A 27445-nucleotide genomic window follows, 5' to 3' on the forward strand; every position below is an offset into this window, starting at 1 on the left:
AGAAAAAGCTGAGGAGTTCTAGCGTTAGCATCATTCTGTCTTCCATATTCTGGTACTAATTACGGAAAAATGCTGGGTTGTCAGCTTCATTTTGGTTTAATTTAGCTAGCATGTTCTGCGCATCTTGAGGTTTCTTCTTTGTTTTTCTGTAAGTAAATATAATCTATGGTGTATTCCCAATGTTAAATGACATAATACAGTAGTATTTCTTTTAGTGTTATAAGAACAAATTATCAATGTGTTATGATAGCAAAGATTAGCAATGAAATAACAAAATATATAGAGAATAATAAATTATTTAACAGTTATCAAGTGTTTCGGCTTATTAATGACGATGGAAACTTATTTCACGAGTGACTTTGTAACAATCACTGTTATGACATTCTCTTTTACTCACTTTTACATATATAATGTTTTAAAACGAAAGAAAACAGTTATCTTTATTGTCTTAGGGCACTTTCTTCAATACTGGCAGTAACGTTTTGAATCCTGAATTACATCTATATTATTCCAGCAGAGAATGAATATACTACATATATACTCTTCAAAAAAAGAAACGCAAAAGGGTACAAATGGGTTATAACTCCGATTTTATGTTTCCTACCGGTTCATGCTTTGTGAATATAAGGTCATTGCATGTCCCAAACACATTCCCACGGTTACATTCGATAAAACGCAGCTACTGTACAATAAAGTTCCAAAATGTGAATATTCGCAAAAACGCAGCCACGTGCAAACCATGTCACCACTGCACGTGTGTTGTCTGCACGTGCAACATGAACACCGACAGTATAAAAGTGCAGGGTGTTCGCTTGCCTGGCCTCTGCATTCCATGTGTCCCCAAGCACCATCTCCAGACTGTGGGACCGTTACCAGCAACATGGATCAACACGTGACCTCCCTAGATCCGGTCGACCACGGGTCACTACCCCCGGGCAGGACCGCTACATCCGGGTACGCCACCTTCGGGAACGATTGACTACTGCCACCTCCACAGCCGCAGCAATACCAGGTTTGCGCAGGATATCCGACCAGACCGTACGGAACCGCCTACGTGAGGTAGGAATTCGTGCCAGACGTCCAGTTCGAGGTGTCATCTTAACACCACAACACCGTCGACTCCGACTGCAGTGGTGCCAGATTCATCGACAATGGCCTGAAACTGCGATGGAGACAGGTGTGGTTCAGTGACGAGTCCCGATTTCTGCTCCGACGTCATGATGGAAGATGTCGCGTGTATAGGCGTCGTGGTGAACGTTATGCGGCAAACTGCGTGCAGGAAGTGGACAGATTCGGCGGGGGTAGTGTCATGGTGTGGGCAGCCATCTCACACACTGGCAGAACTGACCTGGTCCACGTGCAGGGCAACCTGAATGCACAGGGCTACATTGACCAGATCCTCCGGCCACACATCGTTCCAGTTATGGCCAACGCCAACGCAGTGTTCCAACATGACAACGCCAGGCCTCACACAGCACGTCTCACAACGGCTTTCCTACAGAACAACAACATTAATGTCCTTCCTTGGCCATCGATATCACCGGATTTGAACCCAATTGAGCATCTATGGGACGAGTTGGACCGACGCCTCCGACAGCGACAACCACAGCCCCAGACCCTGCCCGAGCTGGCAGCAGCCTTGCAGGCCGAGTGGGCCACCATCCCCCGGGACGTCATCCGTACTCTGGTTGCTTCAATGGGCAGGCGGTGCCAGGCAGTTGTCAACACACGCGGAGGCCACACCCGGTATTGACTTCAGATGACCTTGACCTTGGTGGTGTGTCCTATCACTTACTCACAATGGACTAGAGTGAATTGTGAACAATCCTGCAACATTTGGTAATTATCGGACTCACCATTCAATAATTAAATCAATTCTCCAAATGTTACGACAATGTGGTTTTGCGTTTCTTCTTTTGAAGAGTATATATTGAAGAAAATAGAAAGTGCCTTAAAGCGAATGAGATGGACATCTTTTTTTCTTCCAGAAAGTTGATATGAGAGTGAAGATACAGAGAACAGACACAGTCACGGTAAACTGAGTTTGAAATCTGAAAATTTACTAACACAGACAGATGGCTTAAAACAGTTTAAACATAGTAATTACAGATGGCTGAATGCATTGACGTTACACACGTTACACAGTTTATGTAACGGCAAAGACGTTGACAAACTAGGCAGTTATTTAAGAGCTTCGATTTTTTTGTGATTTTTTTTTTGTGTGCACTTACAAAAAATTATAAAAGATTTCATATATATATATATATATATATATATATATATACACACACACAGTCAGACCTCGTTACAACCACATTCGTCCCTGGGTCACTTTCTCGTTATATCGAAATAGTCGTTATATCAAAATTGTCATTATAAAAATTTGTTTTATTTAATGACACCGCCAGAGCACATTCATTTTTTAATCATCAACTATTGGGTGTTACTAGTAGCAAGGGATATTTTATATGCACCATCCCACAGACAGGATGGCACATACCACATCATTTAATATACCAGTCGTAGTACACTGGCTGGAATCGGAAATAGCCCAATAGCCCATTATTAAATATTAAGTGCGTTATTATTAATCATGCCGAATTCACTGTCAATCTAATCGATTGGTACCTACTTCGTTTACAAAATGTTATAAAACTAGCAGACTTGATTGTTCGAAGATAATCCTTTAATTGAATGAGACTAAAGACTTATTTTTAAAACCAATACACGTCTTTGATTTTACCCGGCATCGGTAACTCGGACATCATGTGACACTGTTGGCTCGCAATGAAATCAAGGATGACAAACGGCTGTGTGTACTGCCAGCGTGGTACGGCATATGTGATTATGTAATGTCGTTGTAAAGAGGTGGTTTGAGACATCGGATGCACGTTTGTTCCCAATTTGCTCTGTCGGTGTCGGAAGGTGTGAATTTCGGTGTAATGAACAGAATAACATTGATGTACGTTCGTTCCCGACAATTTGTGGTCAGATAGATATATATATATATTCACCACATTTTATTAATCCCAAAAATGGTGGGGTTGGAAAATATGTATTATTCTTTTTAACAAAGAACCATCTAATGTGACATTTTATCTCGATGTAAACATTTTGTTGACCGTGTCAATGCTTACATTCAATGTAAACCAATGCTAACTCAGCTCAAACGTGTCAAGGTGTGGTAGGAAGACAAACAAGTAAAATAAATATGTTTATGTACTAAATACTTTGCGTCATGAATAATTACTATTAACCCCTAACTAAGACGACGATCAGAACTGAATAGAAGTGCCAATAAGCAGTTTTAAAATTAACTGAAATACCCACAAAAATGTGTGTTTTTTAATTCAAAGAATACAATCATATATCATATGATATTTACAATATCAAAACACACAAGGGTAATAATCTCTCTATCATGTAAACTCAAGCTTATAACAACGTGTTTTTGTAAACTGTATATGCAACTTTAATTCTAGTCAGCCATTACTCTATATTGAAGGGGTGTCTGTTTGAATCCAATTCACGTCAAACTTGAATGACGTCACTTTGGATCTTCTTACATGCAAATAAACTAGTCCTTAACGTTGTTGTTTTTTTAGTTGTTTTTAACACTGAACAGCTTTTAGTGTAAGTTGCTATTGAAATGTGTTTGTTTTATGAGTGCCACCGTAGTACATTTACTTAAATGTTAATAAACGTAGCGTCGTGACCTCGATTAATTTACATCTAATTTACAAAGTTATCAAATGCTGAAAGTATGTGATCAGAACAATATATATGTGTATACATATAACACACACACACACACAGAGAGAGAGAGAGAGAGAGAGAGAGAGAGAGAGAGAGAGAGAGAGAGAGAGAGAGAGAGGGGGGGGGGTGCGTTATAACCAGAGTGTGTTTTGGTAACGTCAGTATCAAATATTAGGAATCAAAATTATATTATGCGAGACTTTGGTGAGCATAATACATTATTTTATTTCTAATATATGATATTGATGATACCGAAACACACACGGGTAATAATCTCAAACTTAATATAACATATTTTTATGGCGTGCAACTATAATTCCAGTTAGTCATCAATCGATATTCAAATTATGTATGAATATGTAATGCAGTGTCGTTTTGAATGGAAACGAAGTCAGATATCTTTATATAAAAATAAACTACAACATGACGGTTTTTTTTGTTGTTTTGTTTTTTTCCAGAAAATTTGACAACTTTCAATATCAATTTGTTATTAACATTCGTTTTGCTTGACGATTGTTGATACATACGTCAATTCTGGAGTGTCGCCATAGTACGTTTGTGTAAATGTCAATAGATGTTGTTCCTCAACTTCCGATTTATTTAATTTTAAAAAATTATCACATAATTTGATTACACTGGATATGCTAGCTACTATATGATGTATATGATTATATATATGATTTAATTACCTCCTGCAAAGTATCCAAAGAGTAGGAATAGCTAGAGCTAACACAACAGCAATCACAATTCCCAATAGAGCAAATGTACTTAATGTTGAAACGGACGTGTGCTCTGTAACATCTAAAAATATATAACAATTAACACTGTTATAACGCTTCCAGCTAAACCACCGATATTGAAGGGACGTTTTGACAAGATCGTGACAGCTACCACAAGTGCCATCTGCAGATATACCGGTGGAAGAGGAATGCAGGTCCGTGGGAACCGAGGTCCGTAGATAGTAGTCCTATCGGACCTATTTCTTAGGAACAATAGTACTACCCGGACTTCCATACCTGGTTTATATTTAAGTTGTTTTTTCCTAGGACTTGTATTCCTACCGGACATAAATTCCCTTTACAGCAGTGACATAAATACTAGTCCATCAAACTCTGTAATCTGGATGAGCTGCCAACAAGACACGAGCAAAAAGGGAGGTTTTGGCAGCCTTCCCTCAATGTTAGGTCCATCCTTTTATCTCATTACTTTCCTTTGAATCATAATATATCGATATACAGATAATACCGCACATTATAATTATAACATCAGATAAAATCTTCATACTTACATTCGATGTTCAGTTCTATCTTGTTACTAGAGATAACAGCATGGATACCCTGGTTGACCATCAAGCTGTTTATTGCAGTACAGTACACCTTCTGGCCCTGGTGTTGTCTGTTAGCCGTGTATGTCACATTGATTGATGTGGTTCTGTCAAAGGTGGTCGGTTTTCCTACTTTACCTGTCAATAACTCGGCATCAACAAGGGATAACTCTCTGTACCATGCGACCTTTGGAGCTGGTTTGGCACCTTGTATTACACAAGTGAAAATAGCCGAAATTCCTTCTGTTATGTTAATTGACCTGCCTTCAGTTATGGTAACTGAACCTGTCATTGATCTAAATATTTCAATACTGACATTGTACACAGGAGCTGAAAGGTAACAAGAAAAGAAGAAACAAAAGAAATGTTTTATTTAATGATGCACTCAATACATTTTTCATTGACTGTTCTATGACATCAGACCAGACATACAATGTGAGTGCAACCTCGGTACTACACCCTGTGGGCTCTTTTTATTGAGCAGCAAGCAATATTTTTAATGGTACTCTAGTCGTGTCGCTAAACAAAACAAACTATTATTATCATTAAATACGGCAATACTAAATGCATGACGTCAGTGTCAAATACGTGATCAGGGACACAGACATAGAACACAGAAGCATGGGGTTAATAAATATCTACAACCGACAACATTTTGATTCATAACAATTGAAAATTAGAAGTCATTAAAAATAATTTTATTATTTTTTATTATTATATTTATAATTAAATTTCAGTTATATAAATTACAATTTAAAGCCATACCATTGGTCCAGCAGTGGCAATGCGTGTTTAAAACTGTGAATGAATGATCAATCGCAAAATTGTCAGGTATCGTGAATCCCATAAATTGCTATATAATGTGATTCAGATCTAGATATAGCATGGTTGATCATCTTGTTATATATGAAACGTTTTACAGGGAAGCGTTGATAAACAATCAACACTTATTGTCAGTATTGTGTTATTTGTAGAAGGTTTTCGATACCACGTGGAACTATTGGATTTTAAATTACCTCCATGGTATGGGCCTAAGGGGTAGTCTTCCTAATTTTATTTCTCAATTTTTAAAAGATAGATCTTTTCAAATCTGGGTGGGGTCGACTTTGTCTGATACTCACACACAAGAGATGGGTGTACCTCAATATATCATCATGTCTGTAACTTTATTTTCTGTGAAATTTAACAGTATTACCTAGTGTTTAAAACCTGATGTTGATTGTTCATTGTACGTCGATTTTGAAATTCGTTACATATCGTCCAATATAAGTATCATTGAACGTCTGTTACATCTTTCTTTTAATAAAATTCAACAATGGGTAACTGACAGTGGATTTAGGTTCTCAAAGTTAAAGGCTGTCTGAATGCATATCTACAAGAAACCAGGTCTCCACTTAGAACCACAGCTTTTTCTGAACAAACATTTGATTCCAGTGGCGGAGGAAACAAATTTTGGGGGGTTATTTTTAACTATTTAACAGGAAGCTATCTTTTGCATCCCATGTTAAATATGTTAACAAGAAGGGTTTTAATGTCCTCAATATTTTAAAAGTTACTGTTAATAAAGAATGGGGAGCAGACAAACGTTTATGTTCCACCTATATGCATTGGGTATGGGTCGGCATGCAAGTCTTATTTGTAGATGCTAAATCCTATACATAAACAGGAATTTGGGTTTTGTCTTGGTGCCTTTAGAACATTTCTTGTCGAGAGCTCATACTCTGATGCACATGCATCCTGTTTGGCTGCTTGACGTGAAAAGCTTTTTATGCTGTATGCCAACAAGACTGAAACATCCCACATATAATGAGGTGTTTTGTAACAAATATATCAAGTTGTTTGATTGAAGGCCCAAATGCTATACTTATATTTGGTGTTTGTATTGAATGTTATTTGGCGGTTTCGAATTCTGATTTAACAAACAATATGGAAACTCCTTCATTTTTTTTTTGTGATGGCCATCAACAACTTTTGTTGAAATTTCTTTGCGATACCGAATTTTATTCAAAATTTTTATTTTTATATAGCTGTGATATGTGTATTTTTTGCAGTTCTTTACAGTGTTTTAATTGAACTTTTGAATTTCTATATTGATGCTGATCATCAATTCATTTATTATTTACCTTAGTTTCTTACCCAATAGCTATGGTTTGTGCTATCCTGCCTGTGGGAAGCGCAAATAAAAGATCCCTTGCTGCCAATCGGAAAGAGTAGCCCATGTAGTGGCGACAGCGGGTTTCCTCTCAAAATCTGTGTGGTCCTTAACCATATATCTGATGCCATATAACCGTAAATAAAATGTGTTGAGTGCGTCGTTAAATAAAACATTTCTTTCTTTTTCATTTTACTTTTATTGGCAACCAGCTATATATAATATAGGGTTTCAAACAAAGCACTACTAATTTTTACATGGATTACAACTAATATTGTGGGAGGAATGATGGAAATAGTACATGTACATGGTGAAAAGGTTTGAGATATCGTTTTCGTTCGAATTTTAGGATTTGATACTAATATATTTATCAAAACACAATAGTTCCCACACAACAGCAGTTTACCTCATGATGATTATTTTATGTTTATAACATTTCCTGACACGTGTGTAGGGAGTGGGTCGACACCCACCCTACTCCACCCACGCCTCCCGGCCCCTGCTTGAGCAGACTTTCTTCTTCTTTTTTCTTCTTTTTTTTTTTGCAATACATACTTCGGTGGACCATGACTGAAATCCCCTACAAACGTCCGTCTCCAGGCCCCAACCCCGCCGCTAAAATTCCAGCACACACGCCTGATTTTTTTTAAATGGTCATCCACCATACAACAATAATTACAAAACTTCCACTACTTATATATGCTAAAAGTAAAAGGTGCACAAACATTTTTGTAAGTATATGATAAAGCGACCATTATTACAGTCTCTGCATAATCATAATTTTTTTATTTAAAAACAACAAAATTGCAATTGTGACATCACGCGACTGCCCTACAATTTTTTGTTTGTTTTACCGGAAGCTGACCTGATTCCAATGAAGATTTGAGAGTGTGCTTCTTTGATTTGTCCTGGAAAGTTGGTTCAGACCCTTGTGGTAGTGACCACTTTCCCATTATTTTGGAGAATGATGGACCTCCATTCCTTGAAAGGGTTCAGAGGTGGAAGTTAGCGAAGGCAACAATTTGCCATTACTGATGCAGATGATCCTATTTTGTTCACTTCCATCTTGAAGGACATTGCAGATGAAACTATTCCTAAGACTTCGGCAGTGCCAAAGCGTTTCAATAAACCATGGTTTAATGATACGTGCAAAGATCCATTCAAAGAGCGAAACAGGTTCCTTGAGGGGTTCAAACGTGAACCTACAGCAGACAACCTGGATGCATTTCGTATTGCTAGGGCTAAGGCTCGCAGTGAGATTAGACAGAGTAAGAAAACATCTTGGAGAACTTTTGTCTCCAAGTTGAATTCACAAACATCGGTGAAATCTGTCTGGAATAGGATCCGTAAAATCAAAGGTAAAGAATCCAGTAATACAGTTCATCATTTGTCTGTCAATGACACGGATGTCACGTCTCATCGTGACATTGCCAATGCATTGGCAGACAACTTTTCTCATAATTCATCTTCTGCTTTCAGTACAGATGCAGGTTGCTCTTCGTAGAGCCCATGATACTTCAGTAGGACTAGATGAAATTCATTATCAGTTATTAAAACATTTACCTGAATCATCTTTGATGGTTCTTTTGAATATTTTTTAATAACATCTGGATTTCTGGAGACTTTCCTTCTGATTGGAGGAAAGCTATTATCATTCCTATTCCCAAGCCTGGTAAGGATCCAACCAATCCTATTAGTTATCGCTCTATCGCTTTGACAAGTTGCATTTGTAAAACCATGGAACGCATGTTCAATCGTCGACTTGTCTGGTATCTTGAATCTCACAAATTGCTTACTAACGTGCAATGTGGGTTTAGATCTAGATGTAGCACGGTTGATCATCTTGTTAGATTGGAAACGTTTTGTAGGAAGCTTTCATCCATAATCAGCACATGGTTTCAGTGTTTTATTCTTTGGAGAAAGCTTACGATACCACATGGAAGTATGTGATTTTAAACGACCTCCATGGCATGGGCCTAAGAGGTCGACTTCCTGTTTTTATATCTCAGTTTTTAAGAGATAGACTTTGTCCGACATTCACCCACAGGAGATGGGTGTACCTCAAGGTAGTATCCTGTCTGTAAATCTGTTTTCTGTGAAAATTAACAGGATCACCCAGTGTTTAACTCCTGGTGTTGATTGCTCGTTATATGTCGATGATTTTCAGATTTGCTATAGATCGTCCAATATCATTGAACTTAAGTTGCAGCTTTGTTTGAATAAACTTCATCAATGGGCAACTGACAATAGCTTTAGATTCTCAAAGGCAGAAACGGTTTGTCTGCATATCTGCCAGAAAAGAGGTCTCCACTTAGATCCACAGTTGTTTCTGGACAAAAATCCTATTCCAATTGTGGAGGAGACCAAATTTCTGGGGGTTATATTGTGAGAATCCGGGATTACGATATTGCCAGTAAATTATTTTCTATAAATTATTAAGCTATAATTCATGTTCGTTTTGTTTTAGCGCCAACGTGCATCGTAGTCTATATTTGTTTACATTGAACAGCGCAATTCTATGCGCCGGGTCAATAAAACAAGGCCTTGTTTATCGTATAACATTTATACACTTAATCATTAGTGTTTATATTATCAGTAGTCACAGATAACTTACCTTGTCAAGTGTTATTAAGTTGTTAAATTGGCATTTTTATACAGCCGCAAATGTAAAAAGATCGAAGCCATGCTTTTGTACGAGCCTCCTTCTGGATTTTTGAGAGGTACTTCCGGGCTTTTGTCATTGCTATTTTTGACGTCTGTTACACTGTGTGAGTTAGGTAAATGTTAGTAATTTCAGATATTACTAATGTAACTTATATCTAACTTGGAACGGATATGGAACTTATATTTATTTGTATATATATATGCCTAATTGTATTTATTTCATTCCCATTATAGCATAGTAATTAAGGTATAAAGGCCTGTAGGGCCTAATGACGTTAGCCAGTAGTAAATGACGGCATTGGTTTTCTAACCAGCACTGCGGGATTTACAAATTCTGCAATGCAGGATTGTACCCCGCACTGCTGGATTTTACCCCGCTTTGCAGAATGCATACTCGCTCTGCGGAATGCATAATTCTGCAGTGCTGGATATTAACCAGTATTGCTGGATTTTGGCGGTTGTATAAATACGAACCCCGCAATGATTTGTCAGTTTCGGTCAATCGTTTGCCCCGATAGGTGGGTTGGGTTTATTAACAGAATACTAAGTTACACGGGTTTTACATATGTGTATGTTATTGGGATAACTTGTAGAGACCAAACTCACAACCTTAATGATTGGATAATTAATAAAGATTAAAGGGTATTATTTTCGGTATTTATTATTCATAGAATTTAAGGAGATAGACAGCACCCATTACACAGAAAAGGTGTATGCCCCGGGTGTTGTGGTTTTTATGTGGCAAAGTTTAATGCATATTATATAGAGAGGGATTGACATAGAGAGATGCCTATGTAGTGGAAGTAGGTCTGTGTACCCAGACGAAGTATTTAAAGTGTATATTCTTCCTGATATTGATGTTCTTGGTCCAAAATTAAGTATGTGTATATCATAACGTTGGAGACTTAGTATATTAGGAATAATTATTATTGAGCAACTTACCTGTCTCAGTTGAATAAGACTTGTGGTATATTTCATAGCCTGAAAGTAACTTAGTCATATTTATTTCATTATTTATGTGAATTTTATTACTAAATGAATCAGTGAACATACAGTTCAACTGCGAATGTAATTTGAGGTTATTGTTAAATAAATATTGTTGAATTTTAATCTTGTTGGTGATCTTTTGCCTTCATAGTTAGTGGTTATGGCCATTTACAAGGACACCCTCTAATCCAGGGTCGTCACAATATTTGACAGGAAATTATCTTTTGTACCCCATCTTAAATATGTTAAAAAGAAGGGCTTGAAAGCTCTTAATATTTTAAAGGTTATTTGTAATACGGAATGGGGAGTCTGTATAGATCTAAACTTGATTATGGATGCATTGTGTATGGGTCGGCATGCAAGTCGTACTTGCAGATGCTAGATCCTATACACAATCATGGACTTAGGCTTTGTCTTGTCTCCTGTAGAGAGCTTGTACGTTGATGCACACGAACCCTGTTTGGGTGCTAGACGTGCCAAGCTTTATCTGCGTATGCTGCCAAGATTAAATCTTTACCAAAACATCCAACAAATATATGAAGTTGTTTGATGCAAGGCTAAATGCTATTCGTACATTTGGTCTTCGCATTAAGCGCTTTTTGTCGCTTTCCAACATTGATTTAACTGACACTTTGGAAACTCCTTTATATTTTGTTTTACCACCCTGGTGTATTACACCACCTAAAATTGTGTTTGATCTGGTGCATCTGAAGAAAGATCGTACAGATGCTGTTGTATATAAACAGTTTTTCAGGAAAATTCAAGACAGGTACCGTGATTACATTCCTGTGTATACAGACGGATCACGGGATGAGAATTCTGTGGCTTGTGCTAGTCTTTCCATCAGACACTATCATTTCCATGTGACTGCCTGACTCGGCATCAATCTTTAGTGCTGAAGTTTGGGCAGTCATTAAAGCCTTAGAAGAAATAAAAGATTCAATAGCATCCAAATTTATTATTTTTACTGACTCACTTTCGTGTCTCCAAGCTTTGCGCAATATGAAGCTGGACCATCCCTTAATTGGGATGGTGATACGAAAGTGTGTCTTTTTATCTATTGCCAATAAAGATGTTGTACTTTGTTGGGTGCCCAGCCATGTTGGCATCAGAGGTAATGAAAAGGCAGATTTTGCTGCCAAGTCTGCTTTGGATTTGCCTCATGCCAGGGTTGGTGTACCTGATACTGATTTTAAAATTAATATCAAGCAATTTATCTTTTTGACTTGGCAACGAGATTGGGACGGTGAGGTTGCAAACAAGCGTCATACTATCAAGCTAGTCTTGGGAGTGTGGCAGTCCTCCTATAGACAGTACAGGAAGGATGAGGTAGTCTTGTGTCGTGCCCGCATCGATCATACCTATTTGACCCATTCATTTATTTTGAAGAAGGATCCTCCACCTCAGTGTGAGCACTGTCAGTGTACTCTGACTGTATGCCACATTTTGTTGGAGTGTACCCAACTGAAAGAAATTCGAAAATATATATTTGGACCACGAACTGTGATGGAATCCTTTCGATTTTATCCAGAACTTATTTTACAATTTTTACGTGATACTGAATTTTATTCAAAATTTTAATTATATCTAGCTGTGATATTTGTATTTTTACACAGTCCTTTACACTGTGTTTTTATTTAACTGTTGAATTTTTATATAAATGTTGATCATCACTTTGTTTTTCCGTACAAATAGGTGATTTCCATGCCAGCATGTGCTGATATAAACAATGTTATAGAGGAAGTTACTGGATCTCGGCGACTTACGAGTGAGCGATTAGCACATAGAATCCATTTGCTGACAATCCACACTTAGAAAGATTGCTAATGGAGTCATCGGAGATTCATCTGTCAATGTTAAGAAGGCAAAGCGATAGAAGGTCAAACAGCAGCAGAGATTACCCAGAAGCCTGGGGCAAACAAATCTGTCAAAGTGGATGGCAAGCCAGTAACAGTTAACTCTTTATGACAGCAGCCAATACTTTATCTGGTCACTAAAATAAGGCAGCACTGGCAGATGTAGCTTTGGAAATTTGTTCTTGCCAATGGTAACGCTATCAGTCCATCAGTACCAAATGGCGCACAGTTAGTAATTGGTGAAGGCTCCTTACTTCAACTACTGAATACATCGTGGAGGCATGAAAATACCTTTAATAGCATCATCGTTTCCTACGTTCAGTTTGTTACACATCACTATCCTAAAGCTGTTCTTGTCATTGGCGGACACATGGCAGGGACATCAACAAAATATATGATCCACCTAAGGCATGCCATGAGAGGGGAAATGGAATGATGTTCAATTTGTGCTCATATGATTCCCCGATCTACAAAAGAGTTGTTATTATCAAACAAAGAACAAGCAGCGTTTCTTGTATGTCTTTGGAAAAGACATGCACAATCATTTATAGAAAAGCTGATACTGACTTGGAGATCGTCACTGCAGCAACAGTGTGCAAAAAGTAATGTCATTGCAATGGTTGGAGAAGACACCGATCTGCTCATTTTGTTAGTACATCACACTCGCACCGACTCACATGATGTTTTATTTTATTGGGACAAACAAGCTTCTCGTTCATTTGTGAGGGGTTTTTTCACAGTTCGGGAACATTTTCATTAACAAAAAAGTTCAAACAAGTAAGTATCTAAATATAAAACATTACAAACCCCTAAAATGGTTAATTTTACAAAGTCGATTTTGTTTATTCATTAAAATGGGAGGAAGCTGAATTAACATTAGGTGTATGTCACATGACCTTATGCGTGTCAGATCAACAAGGCCAAATCATTTACTTTTTAACACTTTTATGACCCCTATTGCTGGAATGTTTTTCAATTATTATATTCGATTTCCAAAAGGTATGGTGCATTTTTTCTTTTTGTACCCCTACTGTAGTGAATAGTAGGCATAGTCCATTTTGAACAATTAAAAATAATTCTGAGTGTATAAATGATTTTAATTAAGAATCAGTTCATTAGAAAAATGATATTTTACAAACTATCAACTGGTATGGACGTATAGGCTGTCTGTATTGTATTGTATTGACATCAAGTGTTGTTAGCGATCACGGGGAAGGGGGAGGGGGGGGGGGGGGGAGACGAGGTGAACTGACTACACTTGACAAACTGAATTTCTCCTTTTAAAAATATTAATCAGTGTTCCTTCACTGTGCATAGTTGAAAAACATGTATTTTATCATGTAGTGGATTTAAAATTGAAAATGACAAACCGCGCAGGCGTGACAAGGCTATTTTTCCAAAGGTACGTTTCTAGAACAGATCTAATAAACATGTTTTCCTGTTACTGGATCGTGTTACACGTGTGTTTACTAGAATAGATTCGTTTTACATCCATGTTGTTGATTTTTTTTCGTTAACTTATTGGAATATATTTTATTTTATGTAACCTAATTGAAAAATATATAATATTCTTTCTGCAAGTATCGTATTCATGTTTTTGTCGTTAGCGGAACGCAGTTTGGGACGTTGATGGTAGTTGTTTACATAATGACGTCATTAAATCAATACTAAAAAATTATGCAGTCACACACATTTCTAACTTTTGCAATATGTACAGATGTTCTTTGTGATAGTGTTAAGCATAAAACAATTGTGTACCAATTTGTTTTTGGTCATAGATAATTTCATCACAGGCCTATCACACTATTAATCTTATTACAATAATAAAACAAAAAACAATCGATGACCACATCATTTTTATGTGTGACACACAACGAGAATGTTTCGTGAAAATAATATAGGTCAAGGTATTCTCCAGACTAGTTCAGTCTGGTTCAGTAGATATTCGTAACCCATCGTTTCCAATTTAGAGAGAGAGAGAGAGAGAGAGAGAGAGAGAGAGAGAGAGAGAGAGAGAGAGAGAGAGAGAGAGAGAGAGAGAGAGAGAGAGAGACAGACAGACAGACAGACAGACAGACAGAGTAATGTTAAAATTGAAAAAGGGAAAACTTGCAGAAAAAACCCCCAAAACAAAAAAGACGAATACATATTCGAGCACAGTAGACGAAACTGTTCATGAAACATGGCTGTTTAGAATACTGTCTGCTGTAGTATAAGAAATCACGTTGTAATTATTTACAGTTTGCATCAAATGCAAGCAATGTGTACGACTGCTGTCAAATTTTTTGGCAGGAAATCTTTTGTCACATGACATGTTGTTTGTAAACAGAAATAGGGGAATGGTGCTTTTCGATGACTGTCTATGCTGTCTGATTATAACTATTTGATTGTGTATGTACCTTTTTAGACATGAAAAGTGATACTTATATAATAATATATTACGCTAACGTGTCCTGATAAATGAAACCGCTACCGAAAAACAAGAAACAATAATAAACAATAGCACGCACCATTTGACGGGTCATTTCTTTTTCTTCTTTTAAAAAAAACAACAACATAAAATGTACAACAATTTAGGAAATATGTGGATATGTTATTCTAAGACTATTTATTGACATTTCCTTACTAAGTGACGTCATTGTGATGACGCTTGACGTGTATACACGTCAATGACAGGAAACGGTTCAAGATAGTAATCAGTTATTCTCTGTATAAGGTAGCACTAAAAAAAGGGTTAACATTCGAGCCTAATAAATCATATATAGAAGGAAGTAAACTTACTGCTAATCATCAAATAAAAAGTAGACCTTGTAGATGATCCGAATAGCCCACAGGACCAGTCTCCTGCATCATGTGATGCAACATGGTAGATGACAAAAGTATAGATCTTAGTTGTGGACGAGCTGCTGTTTGTGCCACTTCCACAGGATGTATTGTAGCCTTTCTCTGGATCACTGAACAAAATACAAGTATTACCAGTCTGATACCATGAACCATATTTAGATGTTCTCTTATAAAAAGCTATTCCGTTATCGAGATTCCCAGCATCTGTTACTGTACAGGTGAATGTAAATGGCTTGTTAAGCACTGCATAAGGTGAAGACCCAGAAATGTTCACTGAAACACCTGGAAAAAATAATTTAATAATATCATTTATAAAAATTAAAACCCCCAGCATATTCCTGATTTTGTTTTTTGCACGGGTCAAGGAAGCTTCTAACCAAATCTAGTTCAAAAATTATCTTGTGACAATATATAGTTGACCTCTCCGAAACAGGGACCCAACATTGATGAATTTTACAACGTTGGTAAAGCATCTAATGACTTTTACATGTATGATTCTAGCATTTCCGGAAGTAGAGAATAATAATATAAACTCCTTATAAGTTCCCTTTTAGGCCCCACCCTGGAGGAAGGGAGTGGTGGGATGGGGAGGGCAGTGGTTTCAGTGGGGAGGGGGTAGTGGTGAGAATGACCAAATTCACACATTTGTTTCTCCATGTTCCTAAGCTTCAAACAAAATGTGAAACGTTATAAACGACAGATGACGCTGAACAAACAGAGCCACAAATAAAAACAAAACAAAAGAAGTTTCACTTTATGCAACATACCAGTCATCTCTAATAATAATATATGTTCCAACCAGTATCCTATAACTGATATATCAAAGGACATGGTATATGATATTCTGCTCTGTCTGTGGATATCAGGCCTCGAAATTCGGTGTTAGAAGGGCAGGCTGTGATAGCCTTTGAAAATCTAGGAAATAAAGAGCAGCAAGGCTACTTTCACACATTTTCAAAGTGCACCCAGGTAGTCTTTTTAAAGAAGTCGATTTAATCAGAAAAGAACTTTAACAGTAATTCTGTTAAATTGGCCATTCATCAATAAACCAATGTATTCTAGTGGTGTCATTAAACAAAACAATCTCTTAACTTTTTAGTGGTGTCGTTAAACCCAACTTTGGTGGAGATTAAGACATATCTGGTCTCCTTTAAGAAACACTGCTGCTGTTCCATCTCATCACAGCAGGCAGGGTTTCTGCCAGAGGGTAAAATGGGTATGGCGTCATACAGATTGCAGATTTTTATTTGTTTAAGTTAACCTTTTGAAAAAAATTATTTACTCCTAGCATTACTGATTGTTTTCTTAACCCTAACCCTAAACTTCATCCATTTTCTGTCTGGGAGAGGCCCCCCATACACCCTGTTCACTGTGATTGCATTCAATTATATAGTGCCATACCCAAAAATTTCTTTCTGGCAGAAACACTGCTGACAGGTAATGGATCAAAATCCACTGTGCTCAATTTCAAATTGAATATCCAGTCTCCTAATATTATCTTTATGCAAGAGAATTGCCTTTCAACTTGTGATGTAGAACCGGGCAAGACCAAAACGATTTATACAAGATGAAGGATGTTTCAATACATGTTATTTTTTCAGTGAATATTTCCCCCCAGATGGCTGCATATGTCATGGTCTTGTGATAGTTTGAGAGATTCAACTTCAGCATCATCCATTCTCCATGTACCACACTAACATCACATTGAGAAGACAGGATATGCACAAAGTGATCAATCAGTGAATCCACTTCTTCATGGTTCCCGTACATAGTAAGGTCTCCCTGTTCAGTTAGCAAGTTGGCTGGATCAAATACGTCAGTTGCCATGAAGATGTTGTCTTGAATAAATGTAGAGAATCGAGATTCGATACACTCAATGATGTCAAAAATTAACTTGGTATGTTTTGCAAAGTCTGTCATGGTGTTATCACCTGAGGATAGCATCACACCTCGGAATGTTTGTTGATTCTCTTCAGCTGTCTGACTGATTACGTTGTGCAGCTGTCTTCCATATTGGGTTTGCTTTGCTTTCAGAGATAGACAAACAGCTTCATTCCTGGTTCTTACATTTGCAACTGCCAAATCATCGTGTTACAGACAAAGAGAGAGTGCAGCTAAGTCTTCTACTAAATGTTGGTATTTAGCAACATGCAAAATGAATTTGTGTGATTTAAGGATTTTTTAGATAGCCCTTCATTTTTGGTTTATCTGCTGGTTCAATATCCTTTCTTTGCCCAGACGCCATGTCTTTCCTATTGTCAAATAGCAAATTAAGTTACTTTGATATTTTGGTTTTGAGTTGCTATGTAGAGGTCACTGCTCATAAAACTATTACTCTATGTTCAGTTTATTTACCTCGTCGAAACCATTTTAATTTTAATTCTAGAGATCTTCAAGATCTCAATAACCAGCTTCCTACTCCCTTTATTATTATAGGAGATTGTAATGGTCACCACACTTTGTGGGGATGTGAGGATGTAAATATTAGAGGTAAACAATTGGAAGACTTAATTCTCAAAAATGACTTGCTTTCATTTAATGATAAAAGTCATCGATATTTTCATTCTGCAAGTGGTTCTTTCACTTCTATAGACTAAACCCTTTGTAGTCCTTCACTTTTTCTTGATTTCTCTTGCAAAGTTGGTTCAGACACTTTATTATTATGGAAGATTTTCATGGCCACCACACTTTATGGGGATGTGAGGATGTAAATATTAGAGGTAAACAATTGGAAGACTTAATTCTCAAAAATGACTTGCTTTCATTTAATGATAAGTTGGTTGCAAAGTTGGTTGAGACCCTTGTGGCCGTGGCCATTTTCCCATTATTTTGGAGAATGATGGACCTCCATTGCTTGAAAGAGTTCACAGGTGGACGTTGGCAAAGGCAAATTGGGATCAGTTTCAGCATCTGTGCAGCACTCGACTGCAACAATTTGCCATTACTGATGCAGATGATCCCATGTCTCTGTCCACTTCCATCTTGAAGGATATTGCGGATGAAACTATTCTTAAGACTTCGGCGGTGCCAAAGAGTTTCAATAAACCATGGTTTAATGATACGTGCAAGGATGCATTCAAAGAGCGAAACAGGCTCCTTGAGAGGTTCAAACGTGAACCTACTGGGGATAACCTGGATGCATTTCGTATTGCTAGGGCTAAGGCTCGAAGAGAGATTAGACAGAGTAAGAAAACATCTTGGAGAACTTTTGTCTCCAAGTTGAATTCACAAACATTAGTGAAATCTGTCTGGAATAAGATCCGTAAAATCAAAGGTAAAGAATCCAATAATACAGTTCATCATGTGTCTGTCAATGACATGGATGTCACGTCTAATCGTGACATTGCCAATGCATAGGCAGACAGCTTTTCTCATAACTCATCTTCTGCTTTCAGTACAGATGCATTTACATCTGTTAGAACTAAAGCTGAAAAGCAGTCCATTAATTTTTCATTTGAAAATGCTGAAGTATACAATAGGCATTTCTCTTTTTAGGAATTGCAGGATGCTCTTCATAGAGCCCATGATACTTCAGTAGGACCAGATGAAATTCATTACCAATTATTAAAACATTTACCGGAATCATCTTTGATGGTTCTTTTGAATATTTTTAATAACATCTGGATTTTTGGTGACTTTCCTTCTGATTAGAGGAAAGACATTATTACTCCTATTCCCAATCCTGGTAAGGATCCAACCAATCCTACTAGTTATTGCCCTATCGCTTTGACAAGTTGCATTTTGTAAAACCATGAAACGAATGATCAACCGTAGACTTGTCTGGTATCTTGAATGCCACAAACTGCTTACTAACATGCAGTGTGGGTTCAGATCTAGATGTAGCACGGCTGATCATCTTGTTAAATTTGAAACATATTGTGCTCGCATCAGTTATACTTACTTGACACATTCATTTATCTTGAAGAAAGATCCTCCACCTTAATGTGGACGACACTGTCAGTGCAGTTAAGCATCTACAAGAAACTGGAAAAGATATATTTGGTCAAAGAAATGTGATGGAATCATTCGATTCCATCCAGAACTTTTATTACAAGTTTTTTACGTGATACTGAATTTTACTTTTTTATTTTGATCTGTGATATTTGTCTTTTTGCTCAGTTCTTTACACTGTGTTTTTATTTAACTCTTGAATTTTTATATTGATGTTGCTCATCACTTTATTTGTTTGAATTTACCATAGTTTTGACCCTCAATAGTCGATGTATTTTTCGTGCTGGGGTGTCGTTAAACATCCATTCATTCATTCATTCATCAAGTTGTCAGAAAAAAAATGGATATTCTAGTCTATAATTATGTTAGGGTAGAAGTAAATACATTATGTATGATTAATTTCACTCAATATGTACATGGGGTTTTTTTTTATTGATTCCGTTGTCAAACACCTGAAGCTGTATTTCACCATTCTCGACCTTTGAACCTGACCTATGACCTTGAAGTTCTCAGGAAAAAATAGATATCATATGTAAATATGTTAGGGTAGACATGTATTATTAATTTCACTCAATATGTACATGTTTTTCTTGGATTGATTCCGTATCAAACCTCTGAATTTCAATTTAATCATTCTTGACCTTTGACCTTGACATGTGACCTTGAATCTGTCAGGACAAAATGCCACGAAACATTTTTTTAAATATTCAAGGCCTAAGCTTCAAAATGGTGTATGTTGCCTGCTTTCTTGATTAATTCCCACAGTAGATTATATGTTGACAACTGATCCTGGACTATCTGTAAAAGCCACTGTTCGCAAAAGATGAGCATATTGTCCCACAACTTCGACATCCGTCAGTTGTCACGTCTATTGTATTGCTCCTAGTGATGGAAAATGGTACAATATTGTCACCACAAACATGAAAAGGTTTGTACACAATCACAATAGTGCATAGGGTATAGCATCAGACGTCTCTAAATGTCTATCGTAAAAGTTTTGGAAAACATTAACGAGTCTTTGAATGTCATAACCTTGATTAAACAACTTCTATGTCAATATTATATGGCGCAATTTTTAAAAAACACAAAAAACCCTCAACAAAATAACAACAAAAACACACGCACAAAATTAAAATTAAGAAAAACATTAACAAGCAAACATTGATGCTGTATAACTAACCTTGTATATGTTTTGGGCAAAAGAGAAACAACAGCACTGTGATTTGGTACGTCCAATACATTTGTCACTTTTTAGCAGGAGCCAATCAACATACCTGGTGGAAAAAGAAAGGAAGGAAAAATAAAAAAGATAATTCTTCATTCATTAATATATATACTCTTCAAAAAAAGTAGAGAACCTGAAATATTAATGTTAATATCAACTATTAGACCGAACATACGTTTTAACCACAGGCATCCTAGTAAAGAACGTTCACGTCTGTTTATCAACACACTGAAACACATTCCATAGTTTATACATGCATCACATAGTTGCCCCGTACACGTGCATGGGGTGTCATTCTCGATTTTCACAAATTCCAGGAAGGTCGATTAATCGCTGTGGAACATTATTTCTGTCAATCTTTTTCATTCTGTTGATCATACAGTTGCTATTGTTTTGTTTTCAGTCAGTTTTATTGTTTGAATTTGCGATGCGGCGTCTACGGGCTATCGGCATGCTGCAAACGGGCAGAAGTCAGCGTGAAGTGGCCAACACCTTCAATGTTTCGAAGTCAGTGATTAGCAGACTATGGAACAGGTACCAACAAACCCAAAATGTTGACGATCGACCCTGTATGACGTCGCATAGTCTCGTTCAACCAGCCTAATACGAGACACGGGCGAGAGTAGTTCGTTAATTTATGCATTCTACGCAGTGCAACGTCAATAATGTTGAACCAATATTCTAACGTTTATATTAGCAATTCAAATATGGATATAAATTGATTAATACTAGATACCAAAAACCAAAATGGCCTTAAAAATTTATATTTGATATTCAAAATAAAATTAATTTACCGATAGGCCTAATCCATAACTTCTGTCTACATTATACAATGTATATACGGTTTCGGTTTGCACGCATGGAAAAGGGTGAATTGTTATCAAAGCACTTAAGAATATTTTCTTAAATATGTAGGCCTACAATTTGTACATTTATGTTTGCAAAGGCCATGGTATATTTTAAAATTCAGATAATAACATATACATATTTTAACTTGTTACTATTTTGGTTTCCGTATGAGGCTTTTAAAATGTTTTGCGCGAAAAGGTGATTGTAGGATTGTTGCAGTGAATTTTGTTCACAGCTAGTGAGTAGTTGTCTTTCGATATTTTCGAATCCGAGCGCTCGCGGCAAACAATATATTGCTTAATTGAACAGAAAAAAAAACCCAGCAAACAGAAAACTAACAACAACAAACAGTGTCAAACAGCCCCACAGAAACAAAGGAAAACGTTCGTAAACATTCGCGTTATGAAACGCGCACTATACTTCGGCTATTTCCGTTAACTTTCGGGACTTTCAGTGGCTTTGTACTTGTGTAATGTGTATTCATGGATGTGAATACATATTCGTATTCGTCACCTCATATTCGTGATATGTATCGTATTCGCCACCATGTGTATTCGTCACACCCCTACTATATAGTATCTGAATAATTTGTCATTGCAATGGGGGTTTTTCTCGGTGTCTGGACAAAATGTGGAGAAAGTCTAACAGTAATTAAAGGTAGGGGGGAGTAATTTGCATACGTGTGTATCTTAGTTGATAACGATGTGGTTCGAATTTCAGGGCTGAAAACACGGGAAAACATAAATATGTACAGTCAGTAAACTATTCAGCCATACCAAGAGTGATGTCACACTGGGACAAAACTGTCGTGATCAGTAAGTTGAGTAAGAACCCATTTCACGGAGTACAATCAGCACTGTGTTCTTTCTTGTGTAGCAGTTTTGCAGAGAATTCAACTGAAATATAGAACATTATATTTATATTAAAGAGAAACTCAGTTTCTCCACTCTTATTTAGGTTTTTCATAATTGGAAATAACATTTCTCACTTTTCAATATGGCAGCAGAAGAAAGGGGATCATAATACGTCATGTGAAAATGACGTCACCACTCGTTTCAATGCCGGGGGGGGGGGGGAGTAATTATCATTATTAATTATTATATTGTTGTTATGATGGCTGGGGGGTTCGGACGAACCAACCCCCCCCCCCCCCCCCCCCCGCGCTGAAGCAAATGGTCCGCTTTCAGAACTAAAACATACAGGTTTATACATTTGGAGTTTCTAGTGGTGCAAAAACAAAATAGATATTTCACGTAGACGAAATTCATCATACGCTAGCGCCGAATGCGCGGAGCTGTAGACGTGGAGGGGAGAGGGGTTCCACAGATTTATAAAAAAACCCTTGCCAAACAATGTGATGACGCCGGTTACACTCGAGAATAATATACTAGCCTTTGTTGCGAAATATACGTTAACAAATTGCATTAAAATGTGGTATGCATTTAAAATGGCCTGGTCGCCGAGCCACGACAAGAAACCCTTTGTTTTCAGTCGTACCAACGCATTTATAATAAATGATACATGGCAAAAATTGTAACAAATTTAAGCCTACTGGAACACGTTGACTGCTAGTCAGCGGTTATTGGATGGCAAACGCACAGTTATATCGACAATGGGTCACAGATGAAATCCGCTGTCGCCACATGGCTACTCTTGCCAAATAACATGAAGGGATCTTTATGTGCACTTCCCACATCCCACAAACAGGATAGCACACACGACGTCCTTTCATGAACCAGTTATGGATCACTGGTTGGGACGGGAAATAATCAAACGGGCAGACTGGGGAGGATCGAACCTTCAGCAAATGGAACCTCAGACAGATGTTCTTGCTACGTCCCGCTCCCTAACTTGCATAAGATCATATCATTTCATTGTATAAATACGGAGTCGAGTTGCATTTTCCTTGGGTGCTGTTGGGCGAATAATGTTGCAACCTCGTTGACATCTATATCTTGGTCATAATGAATCGTTAGGAGCGCCAAATTAGAAAGGCGCTCCTGTCCCATAGAAGCACGCATGTATATATTTACATGTATTTGTGTCCGACTAAAAAAGAACAAATAAAAAGTAAAGTTTGTTTTATTTAACGACGCCACTAGAGCACATTGATTTTTTATCTTATCATCGGCTATTGGACGTCAAACATATGGTAATTTTGACACTGTTTTGAAGAGGAAACCCGCTGTCGCCACATAGGCTACTCTTTTTCAATAGGCAGCAAAGGATCTTTTATTTGCGCTTCCCACAGGCAGGATAGCACAAGCCATGGCCTTTGTTGAACCAGTTATGGATCACTGGTCGGTGCAAGTGGTTTACACCTACCCATTGAGCCTTGCGGAGCACTCACTCAGGGTTTGGAGTCGGTATCTGGATTAAAAATCCCATGCCTCGACTGGGATTCGAACGCAGTACCTACCAGCCTGTAGACCGATGGCCTGCCACGACGCCACCGAGGCCGGTAAGAACACATAACTGCAGGTAATCTATGCTTCCACTCTAATCTGTAAACTTACTAATATTGATATGTTGTCAGTTTAGAATGTGTTGAATTTCGATGATCTATTACCGGCTACGTTATCCCGGTCATTTGGGGACAAGGACTTTTATATGTTAAATACGAAAAACAATTTCATTTGAGCGGAACTTTCAATCCTGCGGGGGAGGGGGGGGGGGGGAGGGGGATCGTCCGATAACCCCGATCCCCCCTGGCTACGGGCCTGATTACAAACATAGTATATGAAAACACTGCATGGCAATGTTGAAGTTAACATCCAGACATATTTTGAACAGGTTTAAAAAGCAATGCAATATATATGGTATGGATATAGTACCGGGGGTATACTCACCAGCAAAAGTTACGCTTTCCTGATAGATATATATAGAGGATAATAAACGAGTTACCAGTTATTATCAAATTTATGTCCCGAGTGAAATAATTAAAATTATTTCATGAGGGACATAAATTTGATAATAACTGGTGCCGAGTTTGTTATTCTATTTATTACCGGAGCTATTTTTTCTCTAAAAGCCTTTATTTTCGACACACACATGCACATACATGTATAGAAACGATATACGCCACTTTACGCACTGTTCTGAGTATTTCTATAACTTTGTAATTTAATCACGTTCATAGATAATTTTCAAAAACAAAAGTTCTCTTTATTCTGGTACAAAATCTATAATGAATTGCATTAAAATGACATTTTGTTATAAATTTAACACCAAAATCAGACAGCCGTAAATACATGACGTCATTGTGTGCGTTTGCCAAATCGTGATGACGTCATATTTAGTACCGACAAGGTCATTGGTTTGTAAGCGTCAAATTATCTAATAGTATTGTTCGTTAGACCAATGCATGATCATTTCTCAGTGAGAAATTATGATTTTTATTTTCCCTGTTATGAGTGCCTGCTCGTACTTAAAACATTCTGAACCTTTTATTATTGTATTGTATTTAATATTTGAAGGCAGCATTATTTAAATATGGTGCAATGCATGCTGTCTAAACCATTTGCATGGATATTTTGAATATTTTTATATTAAACACAAGTCTTACAAACATAAAAAGTGAATTTACATACCATTCTAGGCAAGTCTGCATTACATATACAATTCACCTATCTCACAACAGTTCATCTTACAACGGGGTTTGTTGTTTGTTTTTGTTTGGGGGGTTTGGGGGTTGTTGTTTTTTTTTGGGGGGGGGGGTTGAGGGGATTTTTGTTTTTTGGGGGTTTTTTCCTTTCTTTTTTGTAATACTTTAGAATTGCAGTTCGATTCATATTATGCTTAACGTATGTTTTGATGTATATAATTGACATCTACATAGAATATTGTCATCAGGTAAATATCTAGCACTATAAAAATCTAACTTTCATTCCCAATTCTCAATCATTTTATCTTACCCAAATATGATATATGTGAATTTTCGATTTCTATATCCTTCCTTTTATTCTATAAAGTAGATGTTAATAACAACTACAAAACAATATAATACGTGGTATGAAATATTATATACTTCTCAAATTAAGTTAAGCAATGCAAGAAATGTATTAATTTCTATGTATACACATACTTAGAATTGCCTGAAGCTATTATTATTAAAAGCAATTGACCTGGCCTTTTTTCCCCAATATAATGTCTATCATATTCACAATATCTGTAAGTTCAATCAATTTACATTCAGTTGATAAAACCTACAAAAATACTCATAAGTAACACAAATTACCTTGATTATTTATCAGATCATTGACGAAATAGATGCCTTTTGTACACCAAGAATTGTAAAAAAACCCAAAACAAACCCTGACTTATTATTTACTTTAATACATGGATTAAACCATAGAGGCTGAGACAGAATGTATGCTGGGGTTGTGGTGGAGTTTTGTTGAACTTCAGCCCAACATGAAAATACATTCTGCCAAAATAGAATAAATCTACATATTACTTTCCTATAGCAGTCCTTATGTAAAAATAAAAATTTGTCTCCTCCCAGATCCTCCAAATCATCTATAAGGAGGCTCTTCCAAGCAGTTAAATTAAAAGGATCAATGAGGGTTTTTAACCATATTTTTAACGCACAAGAGAAAGAACTGTTAAGATTTGAATTGTAATTAATAGCCAGTGATTTTATTACAGATGTTTTTCCAATTATTGATATATTTCTGAAAGACCAAGCGTTTAAGAGTTTTTTAAAAGATTGACATTTATTCCTAAAATTCTCAGAATAGTTGTCAACTTGCATTACATTGTATTTAATACCGAGAAGTTTAAAATTCCCATCATGATTCTATATAATTGTTTTTATCTGTATTGTATTCCTTTGATTCTACACCACAACCCTGTCTTGCCCCCAATCCATATAGCTTGTGTTTGATTAACATTTTCGTGTCGTCCACCATAAGAGATGTATCATCAGCATATTGCGTCAAAAGATATTCTGCATTATTCATTTTAATGTCATTGATATTGGGGTCGTATTTTAAAGCTGCACTTAAAATGTCAACTGCTATTATGAATAGATATGGTGACAGTGGGTGGCTTTGTCTGACCCCCATTTCCATTGGAGAAAAAAGGAGACAAAATGTCCATTATTTAGGTGGTGGTGGTGGCTGGATCGGGAAGGGGTGAACTTACCGGGAGTCCTGGGGTCCTCCGGCTGCTTCTAGGGGCCGAGTCGTGGTGGGCATTCTAGACGTCATTTGCGGATGGGGGGGGGGGGGGGGGGGGGGATTTCAGACAAGATTCCCTTTTGAAACAAATCTGTTTTATTTTATCACGACTGTATAATTAGATCCATATATATATATATATATATATATATATATATATATATATATATATATATAAAAAGCATTTTATAGTATGGTGTTTCAACTGCACATAAACAGAAAGTTATGAAAGTTGATGGGTTACCACCGGTTTCAATACAATAAACGTCTGTTACAGACTGCAGTCTTATAATGACACGCTTTCGTTTTTGTCTCGTCTTAACAAGGGAGTGGGAGGGGGCTACAGGTTTGAAAATTTGACAAAAAGTGGTCTTAATGTCGTACGGACTCCCATTTTTTTAGGGGCAGGAAATGCCTGAATATGGATAACAACATTTATTCATATTAGCATTGCTACCAAACAGATATATAGGGGTGCTAGTCACTACTCATTTTCACATGGCTTACAACTAATGATGCTGGTAGAATGATGGAAATATATATTTAAAAGGTCTCAGGTTAGCATATTTTGTCCGAAAAAGTCTATCGTTTTTACCCGAATTTAATTATTTACTCCAGCACTAGGTGGCATTGTCCCCGTCCCCGCCCCCACCACCA

The 27445-nt window shown here is 37.0% G+C and overlaps 1 protein-coding gene across 3 annotated transcripts in view; it reads right to left on the reverse strand.

The window, feature by feature from the left end:
• Positions 1–22621, reverse strand: part of LOC121386892 — a 157117-nt gene extending 134496 nt beyond the window's left edge. Inside the window, exons 1-6 of one of the 3 annotated variants that reach the window (XM_041517928.1) lie at positions 22597–22621; positions 22385–22504; positions 20715–20808; positions 19485–19567; positions 15521–15865; positions 5045–5410 (exon numbers count right to left, since the gene is read on the reverse strand). The gene's annotated coding sequence lies outside the window, so the exon portion shown is untranslated. Of the gene's footprint in view, positions 1–5044; positions 5411–15520; positions 15866–19484; positions 19568–20714; positions 20809–22384 lie in introns of all 3 variants that reach the window. The other 2 variants (XM_041517923.1, XM_041517926.1) reach the window with 2 other exon arrangements.
• Between the last annotated feature and the right edge of the window lie 4824 nt (positions 22622–27445).

Source organism: Gigantopelta aegis, chromosome 12 (assembly GCF_016097555.1).
Source record: "Gigantopelta aegis isolate Gae_Host chromosome 12, Gae_host_genome, whole genome shotgun sequence".
Classification (NCBI taxonomy): Eukaryota; Metazoa; Mollusca; class Gastropoda; order Neomphalida; family Peltospiridae; genus Gigantopelta; species Gigantopelta aegis.